This window comes from Centrocercus urophasianus, unplaced genomic scaffold, assembly GCF_019232065.1.
Source record: "Centrocercus urophasianus isolate 14NV4802_14NV808 unplaced genomic scaffold, USGS_Curo_1.0 seq_21, whole genome shotgun sequence".
Taxonomy (NCBI): Eukaryota; Metazoa; Chordata; class Aves; order Galliformes; family Phasianidae; genus Centrocercus; species Centrocercus urophasianus.
In genome coordinates this window covers 18,315,052-18,329,188 of record NW_024884767.1, presented here as the reverse complement: position 1 = coordinate 18,329,188, position 14,137 = coordinate 18,315,052, and the positions used below count along the sequence as shown (strand labels likewise).

At 36.9% G+C, this 14,137-nt stretch overlaps 1 protein-coding gene across 9 annotated transcripts in view; it reads left to right on the top strand.

Annotated features, from left to right (window-relative positions):
* Positions 1 to 14,137, top strand: part of PAM (peptidylglycine alpha-amidating monooxygenase) — a 120,055-nt gene that overhangs the window by 24,120 nt on the left and 81,798 nt on the right. The window contains exons 2-4 of one of the 9 annotated variants that reach the window (XM_042822789.1): positions 3,904 to 3,998; positions 7,313 to 7,396; positions 9,111 to 9,171. The exons of 6 other annotated variants lie outside the window; for them this stretch is intronic. The gene's annotated coding sequence lies outside the window, so the exon portion shown is untranslated. The remainder of the gene's footprint in view (positions 1 to 3,903; positions 3,999 to 7,312; positions 7,397 to 9,110; positions 9,172 to 14,137) is intronic. 2 more of the 9 variants (XM_042822790.1, XM_042822791.1) reach the window with 2 other exon arrangements.

Here is a 14,137-nt window from a genome sequence, read left to right as displayed (position 1 = left end):
CTTGGTTTTATAGTCTCAACTTCTCCACCTTGAAAATTCTGTGGGGCTTTATTTCTGGAAGAAAACTTGAGTTTAATACTTACAGTGAAGTTAATGTTACTATTATTGGTGCATAAGAAAACAAATTTGTAAAAAGTTGTTTTGGTGTAGCAGCAATATGCACATTAATGGAAATTAAAACAATGGATTTCGTACAAGCCACCAGTTTATTCTTTTTTCTCTCTCTTATTTTGACAGCTCGGAAATTCTTTATTTTTCTTTTCCTTTACCTGTTTTATTTTGCGTGCTCTGACCACGGTTTCTGTTGCTTTATTTAAGCAGTGAATTGTCTGGGAATGGCATCCAGTAGGGATATTTCTTAAGTGAACTACTTAGTATGCTGTGCCTATTGAATAAGGCACTTAGGCAGTCAAATGCTATGTCTAAGATTCGGTCTGGAAGTACTATTAATCGTGGTAGACAAGGCACATTAGAAGAGATAGACTGACTGCTGACAATCATGTTGTTTTTTCTTGGATTTTTTCTCTTAGTCCAAGTAGTGTAAGGATTTTTCCTTTCTAATGCAATACTTACACTGTTTTTCTTCTACTACTGCATCTCTGTCGGATATTAATAATATAAAGAGCAATGCTTTACATGAATTTTCACATTTGATTATTTATTTTGTATTGATTACAGCGCATTACATTATTTAATGAATTTAGGTGTTCTGTATTTTTCGGTTTAATCTGAAAGGTTAGCCAGCATGTAGAGAGAGAAAAATGGTTAGGAATGGAATATTGAACTGTTAACTGTATTTAACTATTACAGTTATTTTGAAGTTGCTTTGCAGCTTTCTGGGAAATTATAGTGAAGTTTCCATAGCTTTAATATATAGTTAAATATAAAAATATTTATGCATTTGGGCACATTAAAGATACATTCATAAATTTCCCTGCTGAAAGGGATGGAGAAGGAACTGATGAGGAGGTTTTTGTAGTTGTTTGTTTTCCAATTGAACTCCATTTGGGAGTTCCATATTATAGAAATATGAAAACATATTTCAAATTGCGTGTATTTGCTGTGTCATGCAGCTCCTCATGTGTAGTTAAGGTTAGTGGTCAGTTTAAATGTAAGCAAGGATATGATTGGGAATATTAAAAAAGAGCCATCAGGAATGCCATTTTTCAGGCAGAAGCTCTTTAGAAGATGTGAAGATTTCTATCAGTGGAATAAAAGCATTTCTGGAGTGTATCTAAGCATATGAATGCACTAGACTGCATGTACACTGTTTTGCATTCATAAATCACTTTCATTAAACAGCTTTTACTGTGTGTTTCGACCTTTTCTTCAGTGGGTCTAAGTGAATCTATACATAAGTAGGTGATCTGCAAATTAGGTTGTATATATTTTAAAGAACAAACCAAATACTTTAAAAAAAAAAATCTTGTGAACAGTCAAACAGTAAAATTTAGCATAAATCATTGTAATTATTGTTTTACCTTAAAAATGATGATGATGCTAATTTCATTATGGAAGGTATAACCTGCATAGCTTTCTTGAGTAAGCACTTCAAATCTAGAAAAGAAATAAAACAAGTTTCACATACAAATACTTTCTCTTTTTGCAAGTCGAGTTATGTTCTAACATGGAGTACCTGCTGTGTTGAAATGTAGAAGGAATTTCCTTTAGACGCAGTTGTGGTTGGAAATAAAAAATTCTGGAAAATTACTAAAATGAGAATATCCTTGTAAGATCATGCCAGTGAGTTCTAAATTGAGTTTATAATTTTATCCTATTTAATGTAGGTACTAATAATTATTCTTGTTGCATACTTGATCTTTTGAATGAAATTACTTTCAAATGTGACTTTCTGTAGTATGGGCTACCAACAGTGGTAACCATTTTTATAGTCTTTAGAACTATATTTCTTGTCCCAAAGATGTCATTGTATTAATTACCTTTTTTACTGTTGTATTTTCAACGTATGCATTTGTTTTTAACTACAGTCCCAGTTAAAAGCAAAATGCTTTTAAGGGTGTCTAAAAGGAGTTAAAATAGCAGTTAGCTATTGATTGTTGCATTTTAGATTTGGTTTTTAGCTGCTTTAATTGTTTCTACCTTCTGGATGCAAACAATGTTACGTGATTGTCACTGAAATGAGACAATTTAAGAAGAAAAAAAAAAAGTTCCAGGGGAAAATTTTGAGAAAGGAATGATTTTTTCCACCCACTGCAAATTATTTACTGTTGCTTTTGAGGAACTGTTGTAAGAAATTATTTTCTTTGGCAGATTAGACACAACTGTCCCAAATGTAGTGCAAGGGAGATGACATTTTCAGTTGTTTCTTTGATGTCTATTTCTGTCTCAGGATGTAAGCAGTAGTTTAGAGCTAGGGGCTTCTTTCTTCCTTGCTTTGTGCTTTTACTTCTTCCTTTTCTTTCCTATGAGAGCTCTAGGATTCATGTGCACATTTCACTGGCAAATATTTCTTAATCAAAACAAGACTTCTCTTTGTTCTTCCACTGTAATTCTGTTAGGTCGTTCACAGGGGTTCATGTTTGAGTGGACTCTGATTGTACTGTGAAATTACTTGGGATCCTCTTTTAGAATGGCATCATTAATCATTGACTTGTTTTCTCCCTTCTGAGTAGAAAATAAACAAGATGAAATGGTGGCTAGAGGAAAGGATATATGCTTAAAAAAAAAAAAAAAAAAAAAAAGGCAAAGCAACAACTTTTCTCAGGTCTTTAAGCTATGTAATCATGAATTCTGTTGTAGGTAAGAAGATAAAAGTCAGATCAGTGGACATACGGAGCGCAGCGCCTGAGCATTCACTTGTTTTTTAGAAACCATTATGGTGGGGTTTTGTGGCTTTTGAAATCTTTGTGTTCAAGGCAACTATTCTGTCAAAGAACCTTTAGCTGGTGCAGGTGGTCATAGGTAATTGATTTAATTGTTTTGAGTGTGAAGTTTTTGAATGTTTTTCCTAAAACTTAAGACTTACTATTCAGATGAAAGAGATATTTTTTGACCTTTTTGACCTTTGAACAAAAGAATTTATTTTAAGATTTGGCAGTAAGAATGTGCTGGTTTTAAATGATGACAAAAAAAAAAAATCTTTGAAGCAAGGGCAATGTAGAAGACTGCTGGAGCAGCATTAACTTGAATATTAATCTTGTCTGCCTGACAAAAGTCCATTAGGTTAAATGTTAAAGCTTCACTGCAGAGCAGTGAAGGAACAGAGAGGCAATAGCAGAAGTGACCCAAGCAGCCTGTGCCCAGGCCTCTGCAGAAGCCATCAAATGCCAGTCTCCGTAATGCCAGATGAGCACAAGGGCAGGAGAAGGTGTCAGGGTTACCCTGCAGCAAGGGCTGGGAAGATGGACATGCCCAGTCTGGGGCTCCCTCTAAGGCTGTCAACCAAGCTGAGAAAGCCAGTGGGTTAAATCAATGCCTGTCAGAATGCAGGAAAACTGCCCAGGAGGACAGGACACAGGATGCTATGGATGTGCATTTATTTTTGAGTGAGAGTGCTTATGGGACTAGTAGGGGCAGAATCACAGGTGTGAAATGGGGTGGAATGAGGTGGTGTAAGGATGAGATAAGAGGGAAAAAGTTGAGGGACTGTGGGTTAAAATGGCTGGCTGTGTGTAGCAGGCAGACAAGTTTGGACCCTGACTGGGTATTCCCCGTGTGTTGTACACTGCCATCTTCTCACCTTCCCTTCCAGCCTGTTATGTGGTGAGGGCTCTGACCTGTGTGCACCGGCCTGGGGTTGTGCTGCCCCAGGACCTGACCACAGCGCCTGTGACAGGCCGGACAACAGAAGGTGGATTCAAGAGCTGAAGACACAGAGGTTTTTAAGATGTTTTGCTTATTTTTGTATTCAAAGAATGCAGTGTGTCTTTCTTTTCTCCACAGGGATTAATCATAATGAAGGAAACGTGTAGTCTTTGGGAATCAATTTGTGATATTTCCTCAGCTGCCTCCTGTCTCATAAGACCTTAATTGTACATGTAAGTGTGGAACACAGGAGATGAAAGATTTGCAGCTTATGTATTGACAAAAATGAGACAAATTGTGTTCTGTTCTGGCTAAGTCCTGTTTGCTGGCAGAATGTGTGTAGTATTTTAGTCTTACTGAAATAAATTTCTTAGAGATAAATGCACGTGATTTAAGAAGATTGGACTCTGTAGTCAGGAAGACTACAAAAGTAGAAAAATCCGTATGGAATTCTTCTATGTCTTCTGTATTATTCAAAAAATCTCCATGAAAACTTTTCTGCTGCCTGAGGTGTGGTATTTTCCCTCTGTAACCCTATGAAAATAAGAAATTATCTATGTAATTTTCTTAATTTTGTGTAAGTTAAATTCTTTTCTTTACCCTGAAACCATTTGTCTTCATGTCTATAACAGAATGATGAAAAAAGAAGTGGAACTGGTAGTTTGAACTTGTTTTAAATGGATTCCAGAAGTTTTGGGGGTTTCATGCATACTTCTAGTACATACTGACTGATAACCTGTTTTCATTCCGTGGGTGTATTTATCTCCAGAATTACATACTCATGTTCTGAAACTGTCCCTTTTGGTTTTGGGATGATTATCATATACTCTAAATATGATTACTTTGTAATGGTGATTATTCTTTGAAACATAAAGATGAATATAAAACAAATGTATTAGCATACTGAGAAAACTGTCATAGTGTTGTAGCTTACAGTATCCGGGGTGTTTTGTGTCTATGCTGTCAGAACTACAGCACCTAATTTTGGAGAACTTCTTTGAAAAGCGAAGGAATCATTTGACACTGTTTAGCCTGTTCTACATGAGGGAGAAGTAGGAGTTCAGTGTTTCTTGTAGGGTTTCATTTTGGATGTCCATGGGGTTTGCTTGTGCTATGATTTACCAGCCTTCACCTCTTTGCTTCCCAAGTTGCCTTATTGACGGTTTTGTGATCTGAATGGGAGTTAGTGATAAAGCCACACAATTATTTTGCTTTTTTTTTTTTTCTTAGTCCTTTGGTTATTACCTCAGAACGTAAGTGGTGCTGTACTTCTAACAGAAACATTAATTTATCATTCAGTTAGGTACTTCTGTTTCTGTTGTAGAATCATGTATTACCTCAGAGGTTGAAGGTGAGCTTTATGTTCTTTTTTTAAAATCACTACCATTTTTTTCAGTGTGTTAAAATTTATATCAGAGAAAGGGGATATCCATCTGGGGTGCTGTAAGCACCATGCTTGCAAGTAAATTATATTCACTTTAGTGAAAGCGGCATAATGTAAACTGAGAGTGAATTTGATAAGCACTTCTCAGAATGCAAATCTGATTTACAATGAAAAAGTGGTTTACAATGGAAAAGCATGGGAATCAGAAGGGTACTGTAATTCCAAAAGTAAGCCAAACCTCCTAGACTTCTGTAGAAACAAAACACCTCTGCAAGATACCGGTATCTCTCTTCTTTAATTATTGAGTAAGTACAGTAGTTAATTTATCAGTCTGATGTATCTTTTTACATTGCAGTACGTAGGATGTCTTTTACCCTATGTCCTTACGGACAACTGTAAGAAGCTTGAGTGCAGTGTTGAAAGTTAAGTCCATCATTCTCTTTAAACGCTTCAGCTACACAGAAATAATGCTGTGAGACTAGCATAAGAGAGCAATCAGATTTCTGCTGTTATCATTACTGTATTACTTCCAGTTACTTTTATTTTAGTTACTTGTTTAATTAAAAATTGAATGTAATTTGAAGGCTTTGGAGGCTTTTGCTTTATCAGTAAGGTGTCCATGAAAAAAGGATTCTAGTTTGTTCTGCAGAGCTGGACAGAATAAGTTTTCCATAGGGAAGCAGTGTTTAAATAGAGCTTTATCCTAAGAGAAGGAATGCAACAATATGTAGTTTTTCTTGAAGTTTCCCTAGAGTATCCTAACCTAGTACTTGTGCTCATTTAGTGGTAAGTCATTCCTCCCTTTGCTACCTGGGAACAGGTGCCTGCTGTACTGTTCTTGAGAGCAGAAATGACAAAGTGACTCCTGAATGCCAAGTCTCCTCTGGCTGGCACCTTGCTGTTTCAGTCCTAATGGACATGAGGGTGTTTTAAAGCATGGACATGAGGGTGTTTAAACGCATGACTTAATTTCATGAAGTTGAAATTACTAGGAAATCCTGTAAAATGAATAAGTAGTGAATTCAGTTGGATAGGAAAACATATCAGTACAGATTTTCAGAACTTCTAATAATATTTTTCTTTTTATTTGGCTACCATCTTCACTGGCTCACCAAGGAGGGAGAAGGCTGATCCAGTTCCCGTTTCAGTCTGCAGATCAATCTACCGTTCTCCAACCATTGTTTTAAGAATAGCAAGAGGGAGTCCAAATTGTCTAAGCATGCCCTTGATTCTAAAACAAAGCACAGTGTCATATGGTAGACACTAATCCATGATTGCTGGAAATCTTAGGGAGAGAATGTCTGGTTTCACATATGCTTATGTCAAAAGAAAAACATGTATCTTGGGAGGTGAGAGGTGTAAAGCCACCACATTTGTGTTGGAAAAAAGGAATTAAACCTGTTTCTCTCTTTCTGAGAAGGCAACCGCAAGCGATTTTGTACCTTTGTTGTGGCAAGTCTCAAGTTTGATATGATACAAAACTAACTTCTTTCATCAGTTTGAAAGAACTGAAATTTTGATGCCATTCTTGGTCATGGAACCTAAAGAGCTTTCTTGAATCTGTACTTTTTCAAGGTATTAAGGACACAATGTGCTTCTTATTTTACTTGTTATAGTAGCTCCACAGTAGTAGGAGTTAGCAAATAAAAATCATGAATGATAAATATTCTATTTGTTTTCCTGTAATTAAAGTGTGATGTTGTAATTGGAAAATGCATACCTGACATTCTTAGCTCTAATATAATCTTTTAGAAGTGTCCAAACTAATTACAGCATATTCTAACTCTGAGTTTTATTGAGGACACTGTGACGTTACAAGAATCAGTTATGATGATGGGTTGTGAATAACAGTTTGGTGCATGTGGAATTGATTTTCAGTTCTTGGCTTGGTCCCAGGGTGTCTTGCAGGGGACTTCTGCTTCGGTTCCCACTCTGTGTAGTGAATTAGCTACTGAATGACACAGAAGCACTGGGAATAGAATTCTGTAATGCTTGCAAATTAGTCTCTTTAGGTAGAGCTACAGCTGCTGAGATACTTGTATGAGAGCAGAAGTGCCCACTATTGTTATTGTGTATGCTTCATGTGCTTCATCAGTGTTACTTAGAAGTGATTTTGTAACTCACCAGTGTACATCTTTTTCTTACCTTTATTCTCTATTTCAGAGCTCTGCGATGTCTGCTTTACATTTCAAGTATGATTCAATATTGTTCTTCATGTTAGGATGAATATTGCTCTTTGTGTTAGAGGTAGGTTTTGTCTTGTAGGTGCTTTTTTTTTTTTTTTTTTTTTTTGTCATGTTTCTGTGACATCAGACTATGAAATGTAGCTTAAAAGCTTTATGGATTTTAGAGAACACTTCAAAAAAGAAACAGACAAATATAAGGTTGTTGTGTTTCCTAAATGTAATATTATTTGCTATACTTTTATGCAAAATATAAGCCTGAAACCTGCTTTTGTATTTTGATGAGTAAATGAGAGGTTAAGTGTTTTTAATGTATGCTTTATTATCATTGTTATGATTTTTTTCAGGAAGTTGTGAAGTTTTGTTCATTTCTCAGTACTTTAGACTTGCTGTCTGGTAACGGTGCAGAATAACTAGTCCTTTAATTAAGAGTTTATCTTTTAAAGTTACAAAGTTGTGGAATCACTGCAGTTACAGGGAATGGTTTTGCTATAGTAATTAAGTCGCAGATGGAGTTCATTGTTCGGATGTATTTGAGTGGCACATATTTAGTCAGTGTTACATGATGCTGAACGTAGGCACCATCTGTCTTCAGCCTGCTTGAGAGTGTGGTCTTGGGAGAATTTCTTCTGATTAACATGAGGTAATTTTATTTTTACTACTTAGCAAGGCGTCTGTCTCCCGCCCAAAGAAATTAAACAGAAGAAGAAAAAATGAAACTAAATCTACACTGATAAGTAAGGCAGAAAAAGTGACATCATAGGGCAGTAAATTTTTTGGAACATTTTTTCTGTTGTTGTATCTAATAAATTTGTAGTACAACAAAATCATAGTGAGAAGCTTTCCAATCTTGGGCAGTATTGTGGGCTAAACTTTTAGGAAACTTTGTATAGTTTCTTAAGTTTATTTATTTAGGAGGTTGTATGAATATTGTCTACATAGGATTTATGTACCTTATTTACCTTTTAGATTTAAAGGTAACTAAAATATAGACCCATGAAAAATCAATCTAAATATTTACTTTATTTTTTTTTACCAATAGGGGATTTGTTTATCTTTGAACTTACTCCTTGTCAGATTGTTTCTTAATCTCCCATCTAATCAAAACTCAAATTTTATTTAACTGTGAAATATGAAATCCTTGTTTATGTGCTTGCCTGGACATCCTTAAAATGTGATTTAAGTGGAAACAATGCAGTCACATCCACTGAAGCTGACAGCCTGAAACAAAAGATTTAAGACAACCGTGAAGTATTCAGGCTTTTCATTTCAAGAAAATACTGGATTAAATCTAAATTACAATGCTTTGAATTTCAGAAGTAACCATTTCATTGCTGATCAAAACAAATACAGATGCCATAGGCAAAGGTTCAGATAGTTAAGTTGTAGTTTACCTTTTTAAAATGTGATTTAAGTTCAAGAATTACAGCTGAGAAGCTATCTGGGTTGGGAAGCCTGATCTGTTTTTTGAGGCATTCTGATTTTCTTCAACTCAAAGTATATTTTGTTCATCATTATCGCAAGCTTGTTTCTCGTATGGAAATTAAAGCAGTTTCTGCTACTGAATAATACAGATTTCAAAATGGCTAAATCCAAAACAGTAATCTTTAGCTGAGGAAACACATCCACTCTGTACTATAAAAGTTAATGACTTATTGAAAATTGAATTGGTTTTTGCACTGTTCCAGTTTGAGCTCATTGTGTCAGCTCAGAGATATATTTTGTTATTTAATCTATGTTTTGTTTTGTTTCATTCATTGATTTGTATTGCAATGAAGATTACCTGTGTCCTCTTCTCTGCAAGTCTGGGAAGCTTGCCGAGGGAAGGAAGGAACTTGAGTAAGTTTAAAACAAACTTTGTGAAAGCTAAACATCTTTTCAGTGAATTCAGCTTACTGTTTCACAAAGATTTTAGTATTATTATCTCATAAGCACCATACATAAGTCAGTATTTCATTCATTGTGGTGATGGAAAATTTTGATTTGATTACAGTTATACCTGTTAGTTTTAAAAATAGTATTGAGGTTGTTTTGAGCACCAATACAACCTGTACTTTTTTGATTAGTTTTATAAAAGTGATCTTTGTATTACTTGCAAAACAAGATTTTGTTTTGTGAATAACTGACAGATATGCTTTATAACTCTTCCTTTCATAATACAAACAAAAGACAATAAGCTGTCAAACGTTAACTTGTTAATTCATTTTTTTGGACATTCTAGTACTGTACTAGTTTGTACAGAATTAGGATCAGCAAAACTGTAATTTAGTAATATTGAGCACTGCTCTGTATGCTACTGTGAATTTTTTTTTGTGACCAGTTGTCTTTGAAACAAACAAAAATTTGATAGAAAATTAATCCTAATATACACTCCTGTATTTTCAGAGCAGTATCTTGGGAGGGCAGTTGTAGCTAATGCTTTACTTTCTGCATGCTGTGGAGGCACACAGATGCTACAGTGTAAATCGGTTGTCTGCATCATGTCAGCATTAGCTGCCAGAGCAGCTAATCTAACAGAAAGCTGTTAGATTTTCTACTCAACAGGGTAAAACAGAACGATATTGGCTTGTATTCGTTGAATGTTGATATAGCCTGAATTAGCACTAACAAGGACACTTTTTTCCCAGAAACATTACAGTGATGATAAAATTATATCAAGCCTCTCTGAATAGCTTACTGAATAACTTAAGGACGTATTTTTGTTTTCAACTTAATGCAGAGTCTGACTTGATTCTTCTAAACCAAAACAGAGCCTGAAACTGGTAAATGATGCAGCTCTTGTCTGATGATTTGAGAAAAAAGAAAATTCAAAAAAGGAAAGCAAGAAACAACATTGGAAACAATGGTATCTGTTTCTACTGGGGAATGACTATAGGCCAGTTTTTGTCTTCCCCTTCAAAAACCTCGTGGTCGCTTTTTTGGGGGCAATATTAAAATCTGTGAAAACAGTTTGAAAACAAATTGAAGATTACATAACTGCTAGCAGAATGTTTTTGGAAAGTTCTTTCACGCGTCATATGAGTAGTAAGGAAAAAGCAGGTTTTCTCTCAAACAGTTACAGAACTGTAGAATTTACTAAGGTTGGAAAACACTTCCAAGATCTAGTCCAAACATCCACCTATCACCAATATTTCTCCGCCAAACCATGTCCATCAGTACAACATCTAAACATTTCTTCAACACCTTTGCAGTCTGTGACTCCACCACCTCCCTGGGCAGCGCATTCCAGTGACTTGGAGAATAATTATTTCCTGACATCCAACCTGAAGCTGCCCTGGTGCATCTTGAGACCATTCCCTGTCGTCGTATCAGTAGTTAAATGGGAGAAGAAGCTGACCCCCACCTCGTCATAACCTCGCTTCAGGTGGTTGTAGAGAACTATAAATCTCCGCTGAACCTCCTCCAGACTAATCTATCACAGCTCCCTCAGCTGCTCCCCGTAAGACTTGTGCTCCAGACCCTTTAGCAGCTTCGTCAGCCTTCTCTGAACACTCTAGGGCCTCAATGTCTTTCTTGTAGTGAGGGGCCCAAAACTGAATACAGTACTCGAGATGTAGCCTCACCAGGACTGAGTACAGACAGACGATCACTTCCCTGCTCCTGCTGGCAATGCTATTTCTGATATTTCTAGTATGTTTCAGGTGTGTGAAGACCACCTGCACCAGATGAGGTTGATCTTCCTTGCTGTGCCCCTTCCTTCTGTCAGTACCTTCCTCCTTCTTTCCTCCCTGCAGAAGTCAGCATGGTGTCAGCCCCCTGCATGGTACCCAGCAGCACTTATCCGAGGAGCTGTGTGGTTTCTGCAAAATCTCTGGATATAGGTGTCCTAGTGGCAGTTTCATCTGATTTTTCAAAACTGCTTGTTTCTGTTTGGTCTAGGAGGTTGTCTTAGCTCAGAAAGATGCCTGTGGGATGACTACAGCTATCCCTTGCACATCATACCTTGTGCAATTCTATTTATGTATTTTGTACAGTTGCAGTACCAATAACTAAAGCTTTAATCTGAGTGGAAATCCTGTGTAGATCTCCCTCACCTGTGCAGCTCAGACGTTTGTCTGCCTGTCACAGCTTACCTGATGCTGAGCTTATGTGCAGATCGTGGCGCAGCTCCGAAGAAGTGGCCATCAGCACTGTTTCTCAGGTAGCTTGTGCTGAGGAAGTGGCAGCCAACGCATACAAATCTAGTCTGGTAGTTTAACTTCTAGACAGGCTTTATTGGGTCTACTGAGGGCACCGAACTATGGAAATGGAGATTAAATATAGCTATGTTTCAAGAGTTAGCTTTGATTTCATACGCTATCTCTGATGAATTCTGCATGGAGTTATTAGCTGTAGGCAGTTTTTCTATTAGAAGCTTTTGTTTCTTTTACGTAGCTGCCTTCATCAGAGGAGTATCATCACTGTTAGAATTAAAAGTGATTGTTCCTGTTGTGTTGGAGAGGAAGGTGGTTTTGGAACTGACAGATCTCAGCATACTATGCCTCTAGCTGTGGCAAAAAAGTTGCATGCGTTGCCTTACTCTGTGCAGAGCACTTACCCAGCTCATGTTCACTTTGTATTTTCTTAGAATTGCAGAATGATTGTCTTAGAAGGTCTCTGTAAGCCCACCCATTTCCAACCTGCTCCTTGACAGAGTTTCCATCTGCCAGATCAGGCAGTCCAAGGCCCTGTCCAACCTGGCTTTGAATGCCTCCAGGGATGGGGCACCCACAGCTTCTCTGGGCAGCTGTGCCAGGGCCTCACTAGTGTCTGAGTGAAGAATTTCTTTCTAACTGGACTACTGCTTCTTTTAGTTCAAAGCATTTCCCCGTTGTCCTGTCATGATAAGGCCATGCGAAAAGTTGATCTCCATCTTTTTTATAAGCTCACTTCATTTTTTTTCATACACCATACAGATACAGCTTCAAAGATCTTTTAGTTGAAGTTTGGATATCTAATGTGACCGTGGTCTGACTTTGGATTTTTTTTTTTTTTTTTGGTTGCTTTTATTTAACATTTTTAAACAGGAAGTTTCAGTACGTAGACATTGCTAAAATCTTCTTTTGCCTTTTTGTTTAATGGCAACATGCAGTGGTTGCAGAATGCAGTAAAGATTTGAAGAGAGTACTGTACAAAACTACAGTACAGGTTATTCATTAAGCAAGATGAGACTTTTAGTTGTTGCATTTTGGAAAACTGAAAAATCTCTGGCAATTGCGCCAGGTAACAAACGAATGAAGAATGTAATAAATTTCCTTATTATCCATCTACATAACCCTCCTGGTTCCACAGTATATCTCTGCATTTCCCCATCTCTATGTAGCTCTCTTTTTTGCATGCATACATATATGCATGTATAACTAAGTTAGTTGATAGCTTCCAGGCTTAGGGAAAGATGTGTGAGAGGGAAGAAGTGTAAGCAGTGTAAGAGGAAGATACAAGGAAGTTTACAAGGTAATGGCCATTTCCTTTCCATTCTTTTCAGTGTTTTGCCCAGCTGTTCTTACCTTGTTGGTGTTATCTTAATGAATACTTTCTTTTTTTCTTTGTAGGATATTCTTCTAAATATCATATGTAAGCATTGCCTAATCTTCCATTAGACAAGTGCACAAAAATCTGATTTTTTTATTTTTATTTTTTTAAGAAATGCCAGCCAGTTGCTTGGCGTTTCAGTTACCTCTGCTTTCAAGTATTATGTGGAAAAGCCACATTTGTGTGATTAATCGCAGCACTTGATCAGATCTTTACCAATTTTATTGAAGTGGTAGATGTGAAGTCTTTGCTGGTACAAAACATAGATTTCCCTCTTGAAAGCTTTAGTTAGAAATGGCATTCATTCGCTGCACAGAAACAGCACTCTGTGATAATTCTGTATTCCTCCCGAACAATGGGACTCTATACAAACCATTAAACAGCCATAAGAGGATGATTGTAAAAATGTTTTACTAGAGGAAATTGCAAGTGCTCAATGGACTGGCATGGTAAATCTAGTTTTGTGTAGAGAAAATCGCCACTGAGTTTTGAAGCCTGATTTTCAGAAAGACGTTTATATCTAAATTCACTACTCCTTGTTTTTTGTTCACAAGCAGTCTCCGATGCTGGGTACCAAGTACGATTTAGACTACGGAGTATCTTGAGCTTTCCTGTGTTCCTGTTTCCAACTTCTCATTTCTATCTATTTGTGAGGCTCATGGTCCGTGTGTTCTGTAATATCTCTGGTACATGTTTCTGCTCTGTCCATACAACAGTTTTTCAGAATAACAGAATAGTTTGGGTTGGAAAGGACCCTGGGGAAAAGAGTATGTAGTTCAATTGGAACCAGGGAAGAAATGTCACTTCCTCCTGATGCAGATGGTTAGCCATTAGAGTTCTGCTCTCCCATTTCTAACACTTATGATGTCCTGGGGATTTCAGCTGAATTAGCCCTTGCTGGTCTTGAAGTTCCAGTTCCAGTTCTCTGTTTTTATTTTGTCACCTAACTTCCATCTTTGAATTGAAGTTACTCTGCACCTTGTTGTAATATATTCTGCAGTACCTTAATTTCAAACTTGAAGTGCCAGAAGGCAGTTCAGGTAAAGCGGATGTGGTAGATTTGTAATTTCTCAAGTTACAAATCTTGTTGGAAGTGGTGAGTGCAGGGAAGCACTGCACATCATGTTGATTTTGCAGTGTTGTTTGTTCCCTTCCAGTCTGTATAACTCCATATGAACATCAGAGTTTTAAAAGTGTAATGAATGTGTAATGCTAAAATGTGCCTGTTCTGTCCGTTACCACTGTTGAGGCTGCCCAGTTTCTGTGGACTAGCTGGTACGGTCAGAATTTTCAC